Source organism: Pleurodeles waltl, chromosome 9, assembly GCF_031143425.1.
Source record: "Pleurodeles waltl isolate 20211129_DDA chromosome 9, aPleWal1.hap1.20221129, whole genome shotgun sequence".
Taxonomy (NCBI): Eukaryota; Metazoa; Chordata; class Amphibia; order Caudata; family Salamandridae; genus Pleurodeles; species Pleurodeles waltl.
Genome location: NC_090448.1, coordinates 775,330,749 through 775,345,126, shown reverse-complemented (window position 1 = coordinate 775,345,126; position 14,378 = coordinate 775,330,749). Strand labels below are relative to the sequence as shown.

General features: G+C 41.3%; 1 protein-coding gene across 3 annotated transcripts in view; it reads right to left on the bottom strand.

The window, feature by feature from the left end:
* PELI3 (pellino E3 ubiquitin protein ligase family member 3) overlaps window positions 1-6,364 on the bottom strand; it is a 243,360-nt gene extending 236,996 nt beyond the window's left edge. For 2 of the 3 annotated variants that reach the window (XM_069207964.1, XM_069207965.1), the window contains exon 1: window positions 6,161-6,352. The gene's annotated coding sequence lies outside the window, so the exon portion shown is untranslated. Of the gene's footprint in view, window positions 1-6,160 lie in introns of all 3 variants that reach the window. The other variant, XM_069207963.1, reaches the window with a different exon arrangement.
* Window positions 6,365-14,378: the final 8,014 nt, after the last annotated feature.

The window sequence follows — 14,378 nt, the reverse complement described above, 5'->3', positions numbered from 1 at the left end:
TGATATTCTGCCCACGCTCGGAGATGTTAGTGACATCCTAGGTGACACAGATCCTCCATGTTGAGCCACGCACAGAAGCACAGCAGTTGTGCAGAATCAACACCTATTACCTGGGTAGCACCAAAAGGAGCAGTATTTTAGTCTGATGCTTTTAAGACCTCGATACCTTACTACCCTTTGGGCAAATGCTAAATCTCAGAACAAGAAACTGAGGATGCTAATGTGAGGAGAGTACAAGCGAGGGACCACTTCAGTGCATAGACTTAGCTGACACACACGGAACCAACATGCTGCCACGCCTGTGTGTCAATTGCCAGGCGTGAGCTCAGAGCATAGTTCTGCAGACGTTCCTACCAAGGAAGTTAGAAACTTTTTGAGACTTTGAATTATTCCACATGGTAATACTGCCCATGTGTAGTCCTTCATTTCAATTGGCAGAGGAGTTCTGAATATTTAACCCCATTAGAACTTTTCTTGATAGTTAATTCTAAGAGAAAAAGTATTCAGATTTGCAAACAAAATCCGGATAGAAAAGTCTGTTTCTAAATAAAAAACAAACATACAAAATTATTTTGCAAGACAGAACATGTGTCAGTTATTTCAATAAATTGATCGAGGTATTGGAAAAGTATCATTTAAACTGAAAACATTTAATTGGATCACATATAAAATTAAAAATCACATGAACTTTACACAGAGTTTCTTGTGTTCTAAAACATAACAAGGTGTAAATATACCTTCCTCTCTTGAAACAGCATACATAAAGGAGGAAACTTAGATTTAAAGAAGTTCTTTTCCAAGTTATAGTTTGTAGATTTTTAAATCAAACAGGCATAGAAATGATGTATGATCCTGTAATTCAAGCAGGAATTTACAGAGAAAATGTATTTGTGCTATAAGAATAAAAGAATTCATAAAATGTGACATGCCATAACAAATGCCAATCTTCTTCCCTCTCAATAAACGTTCAAGTGACTGTTTTTCGTGATTAATGTCCTAGTTCTAAAAACTCTTCATCAAGCAAAGCCATTAAGGGTTTTACAAATACAACTGTGAAGATGAAAAGATGCATTTTCCCGACACTATCCTTCAACTTTGTAGAGGCTACGTACTGAAAACAATTATTTTAAAATTACATTTCAATCTACTATCCACATACTCAGCCAATTATCACTGTAATTGAGAAATTACTACATTATCACAAAATAATAGATCAATGTATTTTTTTAACTGGCCAACTCAATCAGCTTTTAGGGAATTCGACCTTCTTTGTTATCATGTCACCAAAGGTTAACTAAAGGAGGCTAAGCTTTCTAGACTCTGCAGTGAGCTAGAGTCGAACCTGCAGAGTGGAAGGGAGCTCTGAAGGAACTATCTTGCTCTCCTTTGCTACTTCAGCCCAGCCACCTCCTGACAGACCATCTTCTTAATGCCCTGCTGGCCTGAAAAATATGCTGGTCCACTTAATTCAATTCCTCTATTCAGTGTACTCTGGTGAAATCTCCAAGCCCCCTGTAGCAAACCACTTCTTGCTGGAAGACTTCAAGCTACCCTGCTCAACATCTCCCAAATGGTTTCCTTGGTCTTATCCTCATACCTATACAAGTTATTCTCCCACAGCCACAGGGTCTTTAATATGTGATCACCAAGATAGCAATATTCCGGGAATTATTTTGCAACATCTTGCAGCTTACATTGAATGCCCAAAGTCACCTCTTTGTTCTGCCATTATCTTCAGGACACAGATTAGTAGCATTATACTAGGCACTGAACACCGGCTATGGAAACCGAAAAAACCACCTGACTTTTCATTTTTTTTTTATTATTAGTTTTATGTAGCATGAACCTGGCCCGAAGGCATTAGACCACTTTATTTGAGCACCATCTTACATTATACGTTTAACATTTTTTAGGTACAGGGAGAAGAAGTGATTTGCCAAGGTCCACCGAATGTTGAGCATAGGCTGGAAACCTGTTCTCCATTTTCAAGTTCAGCAGCTCTGGCGTTAAGATTTCATCACCTCTCCCAGGTACCTATGTACTTACATCTTCAAACTTGACACAAAATGCTTCAGAATTATATCATTTACCTCCTTCAATCCAGTGGAATAATGCATAATTCAAAGAACGTTTTCACCATATCAGTTATGTTATCCGTTCTGATAGTCGTGTGAATGGCTACTTAAGTTTCAGTTGATCACTTGCTGCGATGTTTTCACTATGTCTGTCACTTTAGGTACAGTGTATCACATTACTGACTCTAGATAAACTTTAACAAACGGTCACAAAACATCCCACTTTCTCACATACCATTCGTTCTCTGAGAAATAAAAACAAGGGCCTGCAGCTCATTCACATCCGGTTCAGCTCCTATGCAGGTTAAAATAGCAACAGCCTGTTATGAAAAATCCTCAAGCTGGGCAACTTCTAGCTCTTCCATTCAGTGAAGCCTAAACCTCCAAAAGTTCCTGTTGTAGAATTTATTTAAAAAAATAAAAGTGAATGGTTTAATTTAAGAAGATATATACGTTTATCCTGTGGCACACTTGTGTATTCTGGTGTGCACATTGTACATATGTATGTATATAAATGCTTATATTTTAACACTACTTTGAATTTCTTTGGGTTCTTACATAAGCTTCACCATCTGGAATTACCTTCTATAAATAGTATACAGTACTCTCGTGAGCGATTTCTGTCCCGATGAAGTCTCCATTGAGCTGCAATTTATGAGCCAAAGTACATCACTGTTGTGTTCTGTACAATTTTGGAATGGTCTTGGACTGGATGCTGTCAATAATAATAAGCTTTCCTAAAGCATGATGATATGTTAGGTAATTAATATAGTTGCCCAGATATATAATGACCACCACTTTTTGTACCACAATTGTACAACATATTAGATGTATGCCAGTAGACAATGAAAGAAACACATGTTTTATAGACTAAAGAGTTTATCCTGAGTCATATGGAGTTAACTTTAGGAGGCACAGTTGACTATCTGAACGTAATTATCCTTGTTGACAACATATTTTCAGTAAAGAGCAGGGTGGATAGTGTATCACAGTAGCAAATTCCTCTCTTGGACACATACTGTTACTTGGTAAGGCTTATTTTCATTAAACCCAAAGCACAGCCTCGCACCTATCCACTGCCAAATGAACAGGACTATCAGCTCTTACTTTATGCGATCACACTGCTTCTCAAGAGAGGAGAAAGGAATTCCAACCTGCTAGTTTCCCTGAGGTCAGCAGTTCCTGTGTTTTCACATTCAACAGCAACCTTCTAAGTGTTGTGAGAAACTAATCGTGGTCACAGTGTATTTTCAAAACCAAAGGTGTAGCTCCACGTCAATTACTGATCTCTCACAGTTTACGCTCTCCTAAAACTCCTTTCCCCAATGCTGAAAGGATTAGGTGCACTTGTGAACATTTTTGTATTACTGACAACTATACATCAGGGCACTCTCTCCAACAGGTGACACTATGCAGAGCTAGGCTTCACAATGCAGGCCATCGCCCAGGGTTCATAACCTCTGAAGGCTCGGGGCCTCATTTGGAATTTGGTGGGAGATGAACATCCTCCAGTTATTGGAGGATACTTTTAATACAGAGAAGAGTTCTCCAACTGAATTTCCTGCACCAGAGAGATAGTATTGAGGGGGAAAGTTGGGGATTCTACTCAATAATTAGTTTCCTCCAGAAATATTATTATATTCTGTACCAGCCAAACTCTAAATGAGGCTCCAAAACAGCAAACTTGGATCATGTAAAACTTACAAACCCAGGCAACTGTTCATTATGGTAAATAAATCAGCCAGGCTCAGGCCTTGGATAGCAAAGATGTAATTTAAATTACACAGAACCTACCCAAATACAACAGAGCTTAACATCAGGTAATCCTAATTTTACAGGCTCATACATATAAAACAATTATATTGCTAAAGTTAAACAAACTGCACAGATCTCGTTTTAGCAACAACGTTCCTCAGATTAGAACCACCTCATATGCCTGGTACACAAACAGCAGCACTGTCTCCTATGTAATGCTGTTCTTAAAAGGTTAGGCATACTGTGTGCCATTGCTTGAGTTACACAGATACACAGGATCATTTCAAAGACAACAAAGTTTACCATCAGGTGATCCGAATTTTACTGACTCGTGACTGTACCAGTACGCCTCTTGCTCTAGGTACAGAGATTACACAGGTCACGATATAACAAAAATGTTCCTCAGATTAGAGGTATCTCATATGTTGTCAACATACACCCGTTTTCTCATGTGATGCAGTTGCTAAAAGGTTAGACCTTGCCTGAGCTCTTAAGTTAGACACACTTTTCCACGTAAAGACTTAGGGGGTTATTCTAACTTTGGAGGAGTGTTAATCCGTCCCAAAAGTGACGGTAAAGTGACGGATATACCACCAGCCGTATTACGAGTTCCATAGGATATAATGGACTCGTAATACGGCTGGTGGTAAATCCGTCACTTTTCCGTCACTTTTGGGACGGATTAACACCTCCTCCAAAGTTAGAATAACCCCCTTAGGCAGCAAAATGTTTCACAATGGTGCAACTATTTCAGGCTCATACCATAAGACAAATTAGTTATTCTGACGTAAAACAGCGCTTACTGTCTCAGTACTTAAATAAATGAACAGCCCTTTCAGGCAACAATTCTTACAGACTCATACAGGAGAGCTACCCTAAGGCTTATATGTAAAGGTCCACTCTGTGAGAGCAGCATTATTGCTTAAATTACACAAAATGTATGGCTTAAGGCCCTGAGAGTATGCTTCAAGTTAGACAGATTTAAAAGGTTCAGAACTTAGACAGTAGAGATACCTTTCAGGGTGCACAGATTCTAAAGGCTCAATGTTCAGGGCCTACACATAAGATAACAAATTTCATAGGTGCTGGCCTCAGGTGTTCAACCGTTGTTACACTGTTGTGCTGGGTCTACAGTCACCCACGATCTGCCTTTTCCCCTAAATCAACAATGCTTTTATGACTCAACAAACGTATGTGATCATCTTGATATGCAACTCCTGCACCTGAAAACTGGTAGTTCATCTACCAATGAAATAGCTCAAGTGTGGTATATTTCACTTCCATTTATTAGGAGATTAAAAACTGTATTTTATAATGAAATGTAATATGTTTAAGAATCAAAACTCCAAAGCCAGCCTAAATAAGAGATAGCTGGAGATGTATATTGATCGAGATACCTAAAATTAGAGAAGGTGTCAGAGGGAGATGTGCAGAAACATAGCATTTCTAAAAACTGTTATCTTTAAAACTATTCAAGCCTTAGCCATTCCTATACTGCCTCTTTTCTACAGTATGCAATCTCCCTCAGTGTTTGCCTCCTCCACCCACAAAATTGCCTTCTGTGTGCACAGATTTGGGAGGTGGGTGTAAGTCTGTGAATATGCCATCATGCCCTTATTTCTCTTTGAGATTCTGGTCTGTCGTGAGTGAGGGGGGCATGAAGAGGTAGCAGCCACTGGCCCTGTGTTCTTACTGAAATTACCCCAACTCCTGTCCTCTCACTGATTCTTTCACTTGTGTCATCGTCTTCCGTAAAATTTAAAAAAAAAACACCCTTCTCTTTCTTGACCTGGGAGTGGGGGCTGTTTTGCATATCTGGGCGAGGCAGTAGGGGCTTGATGTTGGGTTGGGGGCACAGTAATGACCTACTCAATGTGAGTGCGTAGCTAATACAACAACCGGAGGCGTGAAATGTAAGCATCACTGCCAGGAATAACTGAAAAGGACCAAATGTGAGAAGGGAAAAGATGATAAGCAGTGATAGCGAGTGATCTGTCTGGTGTATTCGCCTTTTGGAGAAAGGGATTTAGCGAGTCACATCTGATTGTACAGTGACGTTACGAATGATCTAACCTCAACCATGTTGCAGCTCGTCTATGAGACAATACATCTATATTTGGAAGGAACCGAGCAGTGCGGGAAGTCTCATTCCTTCCCACCTCCCACAAAAGATGCAATCCACTCCTTCAAGAACATGCATTTCGAAATACTTATTTTCCTACTAATAGATCAACATAGTGAGGTGCGGCGCCAGCCTTCTCCACCCGCGGTAGATAGACGATGGCGGACCGGAGGCAGGTGGCGCAGCATTTTCTATCCAGAACACCCACCTCGCCACCCGATGCTGCCTTTCCGTCTGCTGTGCCCCTGCCTCGACGCTATTCGTTTGCTCCCACTCCTGCGGCAGTGGCGGGCCCGAATCCGCCGGCGGGGTCTACGCGGGAAGCGGGCAGGAGGGATGCTCCCGCATTGCTGTCTCTTGCTCAGCGGCCCCCGCTTACATGGTTACGGTGGGTCTCCCCGGAGCCGTCGGCAGGGAGAGGACCAAGGCGGACTGCCTCTCTCTCCCTCCCTCTCATTCCATTGGCTACTGGGGCTCGCAGGCGGTTCAGGATTGGACTCGCTGTTTGCCTGTCGGGCTCCATGGCTCCTCGCGCCCCCGCCCTCTGTCTGATGGATCGTGAGATGGAGGGATGGAGGGGGGTGCGGGCTCTGTTTTTGTTGCTATGCAGGTGAGGCGGCACATGGAAAAAGCTGGAACGCACCGAGGCACGGGAGGGGCGGGCAGGGGCGCTGGAAGGAGCTGGAGCTGGTAATGAGGATGGCGAACCCATGGGAAACGAAATAAGACAGCTTGCTCTCCTTCATCCACTTTCTGTTTTTTATTTCCATTCTTTCTTTCTCACTCTTCCCTCCCTCTTTCTGACTTTCTAATTCTTGCTTTTATTTCTCTCCATCCCCCATGGACCTCTTCTTATTTTCTGTCTCATGTTTATTTACCTCTCTCCCTTGTTCCCCCAATTTATCCCTATTCACCCTTATTTTAGTTCCTGCACAAATACATTTGTTTCCTTCCCTTGTGCTTCCCCTGTGCCATTCTTTCTCCTTTCTCTTTTTTTTGTCGCCTGTCTTTTTTTAGTCTCTGCCTCCTTCCAAAATATCATTATTTGTCCTTTGAGAGAATGGTCCCTTCGCCGCACCCAACGGACTGCAGGGACCCTACGTTATTTTAATACCTGCATTTTAGTATCTATTTATACCTCTCTTGATTATCATTTGTTTCCTCCTAACTTATGTCCCATTCCTTTCCTCTTTATCTTTTTCCCGTACATGCGCTCTATCTGACGCGCTTGAGTTCTCTCCGTTTGTCTTTAAATCCCACTTAAACCTGTCGGAGACACTCTGCTGCACAGGCTCCCTGTCTCATTACTCTCCTCTCATATTTTCTCCTTCACTTTATTAACAAATCTTTTCTCCGTGTCGCCATACTCATGTTTTTCCGACTTTCTCCTCTCATGTACTGGCTCGCCATCAATTTTGACTTTAATCTCTTTCTTATTCTTTCACACTGTTAAAGCTCCTTTTTTTTTTTTACCTCTTTTGACTTTCTCTGTTGCTTTTTTATTTATCCTTCTCTCTCCTTTCTTAATTTTATTTTGAACACTCTTCTTCATTGTCATTGGAACCGATGAGATCAGGCATCCGAGGCAACACCTACAAGCTTTGCCAACAACTTACCGATTTCTAAGTATTGAAACATTTGTACACTACTGTCTGAACGCCTGACATCGTAATAGGCTAACAAATATTGGGCTGCTGCTCTTACTGTTTCCTTTTCTGCGGTCTCGGCTATATTGCCACAAAGACCTTCTGACAGTACTAAACCTTAGAGTAGGCTTTGTACCAGCTCATTGCTTTCCACTGGGTGGCTTTCTTATCAATCTCATTTGCTAGTTTCTTATTCGAAGGTTTTACTCTTCTTCTCTCGTCCTGTTTGTTATCTCCGTTCGAATATAATTTCTTTACCATCCTTTTGGATGCTTAACTTGTATCCGTCCACAGTTCACATTCAGGAAACAACTTTTTTCTTTTTCTTTCAGCCCTTCATGGGACTACGTGCATTTTCTTGCTCTGTCTTCCTGTGTGCTGCTCCCCTCACATTCTACAAAGCTGTCTGTTTGGCTGCGTCCCCCCAAACTCATCTGCTGCTTAACCCCACCCACTCGTCCTGTTTATTCAGCTTATATTTTGGTATCTGAAAATCAAGGTAATGCCAGTTTTCACCGAGCAACACCCAGTGATTCAAAGCAAGTTTTCCAAATAATGGCAAAACCTGAAGACATGGTGATCTCAACAGGACACTTCACATAACTAGACTTGACTTTTTGCCAAAGTAACAATGAAATAGTTGCAAGACCGAAGCACAGCAGCAGTTCACACGCACGCTGACAGTTGTTTTTTTAATGAAAATATTCCGTAGTTTAGTTAAATAAGACAAACTGGTGATTAATATTTAAGAACTGAGATATGGGGTTACACCTCCATTATAAAAACAAAAATGTTTACTATAACAAGAAAAACTGGTAGAAAAAGTGGATGGAGCATGCAGCCTAAAAAGCGGTGCCCCATTATCTCTTAAAATAGCAGTTACTAACTTTTTATAGGCATCACATTCCACCCAGTTTGTCCATCAGTTTATCTTGTTTTAGTAATTCTTTTTGAGGGGTAAACATCTGTGCCCTCCTTTTTAGTTGTTAAGCATACCACTTACTAAACATTTAGACATTTAAACATATTTTCTCCCTTCTAAAACTCCCTTACACCTAAAAAGCTATCACTGCTATTTCTAACTCAGTACACTTCAAACTCTATTAAATTTGTCATCTTTAAGTGATCAGAAGTACACATTTAAAGATCTAACAAAACAAACATAAACCAAGGATCAGTGATGTGCTCTTATCATGTTGTGGCATGTTAATAGCTACACATAAGCATGATGTGTTGCTGAAGAGTTTGAGAATCAATGTGGTCGTCATGCATATGCCTACCTTCTTTTTTTTAAGTCTCGCCAAGGGACAGGTTTTAGCTTTCTGGTGTTGTAGACCTATTGTGAACAAAAGCAAAAACTTACAATGGGATTTGATCCAGCCTATTGCTTACAATAAGTTTGTGTTCTGGTTAATCAAATTTGCTTGTTTCAAAATCATGCAATCAAAATTGGTCTAATAGTAGGGAATAATATCATTCTTAATATCAACCAATGAAACTATAAATCAACCATTAGGACTGCAGGTTAATTACAAAGCTCTTAGTTCATTGTATTTCACTCCAACATAAAGATTGCCAAAGGCAGTGTAGAACATATAATACATATAAATCAGCATATAAACAGGCAAATGATAAATTCAATAAAACATATGGTCCTTCGTTCCTGTCCTTGTTTCATGCTTGTGTGGTTATCTTGATTATTTTCGCCATAAATTCACATCAAGGCGATGATTACATTTTTCTAACACATCTTTATGTCCTCTTTATTTTCATCCTTATTTAGAGAAAGATGTGTTAAAAAAATCCCTATAGGACATATATATTTTCCCGCAACTTCTCTTATTAAACAAAAGGTCGACGCGTTTCGGCCCTTTCAAGTACGGGCCTCATCAGGACTAGCAGAGAGAGAGGTACCTAATAAATACAAACAAAATAAATTACCAGATGAAACAACTTTTGGACTAAAAAAACCTCCACTGTGAGAAATTTTATTAAAAAATTAAAAACCACTCAATGGTGTCTCCACAACCTGACCTCATTTGTGCCTTTGTGATTGACATGCTCAACTATGTGGTGATCATTAAATGTAGAAGCACCCTCAGTGCTTAACTTCTTATGGGAGCATTTACTTTCAGGTGGAAAACGCTACCAAAGCTGGTATCCCCATACCTGAAAATCAATGTATTCAAAATCAGTGGCATTCTATCCTCTTCTTGCAATTATCCCTTCCTCAATCACAGTCTCTTTCCACCCTTTTAAATGAATGTCTTGTATCCTTCCACAGATCATATTCAGGGAACAACTTTTTTCTTCTCCTCTGTAGTGCACGTCTTTCATCCCTTATGTGTTGCTTCCACACTATATAAATTCCCACCACACACTCTATGTTGCTCCTCACACCAGCTCATCTTTTGCTTTCCCACCCCTCCCATCCCTCTCTTTCTGACTTATTCTGCCTTTTTAAATTGCATTTGTCGCCTCTCTCCCCTGTACTCCTTCCGTTGCTTCCACACAGTCCTATTGAAGCCTTTTCATTCCCTTTTTAAAAAATGTTTTTAGAATATTTTTCGGAAGGCACAGAAGCTGCTATTTGATACTGGGACAATAATTTTGCATTGATGATGTACCTTCTCACATATGTTTTAAAAATGACCACTCCACATTTGCACCCATCTTTTTGGAATTGTAAACTAAAAGTTAAATAAAATGAAAAAATATAACCGCTAAGTCATAATGAATATGGGTGCATGTGTGGTGACTCATGCCCAAGTATGTCACCACGCTGCAGCAATTCTTTTTGCCAATGCTGTCCAGCATCACCAGGCAAGCATCTTTTTTTCTTCTTGCCGATGTGGAAGAGAATCTGCAAAAAGCATCAGCAAAGCCAACATGCTATAAATCGTAATTGAAATGTGACTCCAATGCTTGCTTTCCTTTGTCCTTTGAAGCTTTCTCTGCTAGCTTTTCCCTGTATGTTCTTTTTCTCCCTCTTTTTTTCCTTGTACTTTCCCTCAAACTCATATTTTAAAGTCATATACAGCAATGATCTCTCTCTATCTCTCTCTCTCTCTATCTCTCTCGCTCGCTCTCTCTCGCTTGTGCAGCAGGCCAAGTGGGCCGGTAAACAGGAGACTGAGACGATATCTGGACCCTAATTATTGGCGATGTTTATTTCCAAACTGTGAGAGGGGGGCCCATTTTCCTTGCTTGCATTATTGCCCAGGGAACCTGTGTAACTCCGTTGCACACACTCACCCTTACAGAGAAAGAGGGAGTGAAACTCTATCTCTCTCTCTCTCTGTTTTTAACATGTAACTAGAGCTCTCCCTCCAGCCTGCTTTGTCCTCTGATCCCAGTGGGCAAGAGATGGACTTGGTCAGAGGCACAAGGTGCTCTATATATCCATCTCAACCTTTTTGAAAGCCCCATATATAGAGACCTCAGATTCAATTAAATTTGAATGCTCTTATTTCAGTTCTTGACCATAAAAGTACAAACCAATGATACATAAAATACTTCACATCTTTACAGTCATTAAAAGAATAATTAATTGAAAAGATAATTTTCAATCTCAAATAGCAGCAACACACTTGAATCAAAAATAAGAACAATAAAACCATGCAGTACAAAATTAAAAAGGAATATCTAAAAACCCAATCTGAGGTCAAATCTAACGGAGGCTGCGATTAAGCTGTTGAGACCAAGGAAGAAATAATATTATGCCATAAAGGCCAGATGCTCTCTAAATACTTATCAAAGCAACACAAAGGCTGCCTCTTTTTAGATCAGTTTCCTTCCATCTAATTAGTTGAAACCTGAAAACCTGGTCCACCTTACAAGTTTTGGAATTAAATCCGGCCTGAAACTGGACCAACATCTCATTTTCATTAATACAGGCCAATAACTGATTAAGTATTAGTTTACAGATCATTTTTTGCTAGAATCTATCAGGCTAATTGGCTGATAATTTGCTTGGTCTGATTAAGAAGTTTTTTATGGATAGGAATAACCTCAGTGTCTTTCTATGATTTGGGTATTTCAGCACCTGCCATTGTGGTGTTAGTAACACATGTGTGATAGAGTGCCCAAGTGATAGGTTCAGAGGTAAAAGAAAGTCACCGGGATTCAGTCTAGCCTAGGGGCCTTGCCAGTATTCTGTGAGCTAATAGCTAATTTGGTTCCATCACCATGAAGAACCCACCAGCTTTGAAAAGATCTGGTGCACAACAAGTCAGACAAGATTTGGCAGCCAGCTGGAGGCCACACTTACCAGGGACCTCAGAATGAGAGTGAGATAGAGAACTGCTATACAGAGATTCACAGTGATTTACCCATTCCTGTGGAAGGATAAGGGATTCAGGCTTCATCTTAGAAGTTTTGGTGCCATGAGAAATCACGTGCCAAAAAGCTGACTGATATCCTGAGCCCAGTCATTGTTTTGTGTGGGGCCCTGTCTAATGTATATCGTATGTTTTGTGGGATATCCTGAGCCCACAGGATGTCAATCCAGATGTCTGTATCCCAGGTGGAGTTTGTGCGTTTTTGTACTAATTTGTAGGAAGCTCTGGCAGATTGAATATCTTGTTGGATCCCACCCTTAAGAGCATTAAGGAGGTGGCTATCCTACCATCCATGTTGTACCACGTAGGGTCTGATATGGGGAAAGAACTCTTATACGGAGGGGATTTGGTAAAAAACGCAAATTCATTTTCTCAAACCACTCAATGTGGACATCCATGATCTTGTCAGGTGCTGGCTCAGACTCAGCTATTGATGAAAAATGGAAGACAGGCCCTGATATAATTGGGCATATCAGGCCTCATTTTTCTATGCACTCTCCCATCTAACCTTCCGACGGTTATCACTAATTCACAGATCACCACAAGGTAATCTTTGGGTCTTGCTTGTCCTAGCTAAGTTACCAGGAAGGGTGAGGTGCAAGGGAGAGCAGCCACTCTCTAACCTAGGCAGGACTTCCATATTGATGATCTTTTCTCAGGATTGGAGATCCATCAGGATATAATCAATGCAGCTCCAATAGGATTTCCTTCTAAAAGTGGGGTGCCTCTCTTCATCCGACTTGGTTCTGCCAATGCAGGCTCTCAGATGACAACACAAGCAGATATTCAGCATTTGCAGGGCTAGCCTAGGCAGGAGTTTTAGACTAGGGCCTGAGATTTGGGAGAATTCCTAGTATTGGTCTTCATCACCTGTTATTTCCTTTAAGAGTACTTAAGGGGTCAAAACACACATTGAAGGCCCCAGCCACAATCACAGCTGCCTCCTCCTTAGACTTTGTTGAAATAATATCACTCAAAAGATGTAAAACAGTGACATGGGCTCAACGGGCCAGGCCAAAATGCCCGTTGGGGGCATCAAGACACCTGGGGGAACCTCAGGGATAGACACTCCACCAGCCGGAGACCAACCAGAAACACCACATCTCTTATCCTGCAAGCAATTTAGGACTCCTAGGTGTTCCTACAAACTAAGATAGGAGAGGTGGTGGCAGACATGTCCTTCCTCTGTCAAGACCTCAGACAAACAGTCAAGAGGGTCTCCAAGACTGAGGAGAGAATTTCTACCCTGGAGGACACTGTCCAACACCTCTCAACAAGAGTCAGCTACCTCACACTATACGCAAAGAGCTTACATGATTGGTCCCAAGACTCATAAAACAGGGTCAGGTGCAACAACCTACTTTTTGTTGGATTTCCAGAGTGCTCAGAGGGGCAGTCACCTGAACAATTCTTAGAGCAATGGCTACGGTCATAGATGGACTCCTCAGATCTCTCAAGTTGCTTTGTTATTGAACGAGCGTACTGATGTCTTGCCTCAAGAGCACCCACAAAGCCTCTTATAGAGTGCTTCATGATCTTTAAAGACCTAGATGCCATTATGAAAAGGGCAAGGCTCGCCGAAAATCTCCCCTTCCAATCAGAATGAATTATGATTTTCCCAGGCTACACCTGCATGGTCAAGTCACAGCACAAGCCTTCTGAACAGGTTAAAGCCAAATTGCATTCACTGCAAATCTCCTACATGCTCCTTTATCCAGCCAAACTGTGGGTGGTCCACCAAGCTAAACTTATCTTTTTGAAATCTCCAAAGAGGCACGGACAAGGCTTACTAAACCACACCCACGTGTTCCTATCCCACCCATTTCATGGGGCGACTGGGACTTTCCCAACACCCCCTCCCTAGACTCCAAGAAACCGAAAGGTAAACGCCAACGGAACCAGCAGGACAATAAAAGATGGATCTCACTTCAGAATCTGAGGGGGAAGGAGGAAAACAACCTTGGAACAAAGCCCAGGCACCCAGGAGGGCCAGAACACACACAGAGACTAAACCTGGGATGAATTTTGATCCAACGACAGATAGCAAGCCAGCACTATAGTATCCTTGCATTGCATTATTTTAAAGATCGGGAGATGGCTGGAGGGGAACTGCCTGCCCATATTGATGCATCTCCCCCCAATTTGTTTAGTTAATTCTACATTTTTGGGGGATGGGCGACAGATGCTTCTTCAGGGTGGGATGTATAGGGTGGAGAGAGTTGGAGGCATGGGGAATGTTGTTGATGTTCTTGTTCAACCTGACACGAAGCGCTTTGATTAATTTCTCGCTGAGATAGATGCATAATCGGAAGCTCCACAAATAGGGGCTTCGGATCCTATTCTTTATACCAACCAAGGAATAAGTGCTCAGGGAGGACAGTTGGGGGGATTGGGGAGTTGTTTTTCATGTTGATGTTCCTTTTTACCCAAACTGCTTTGT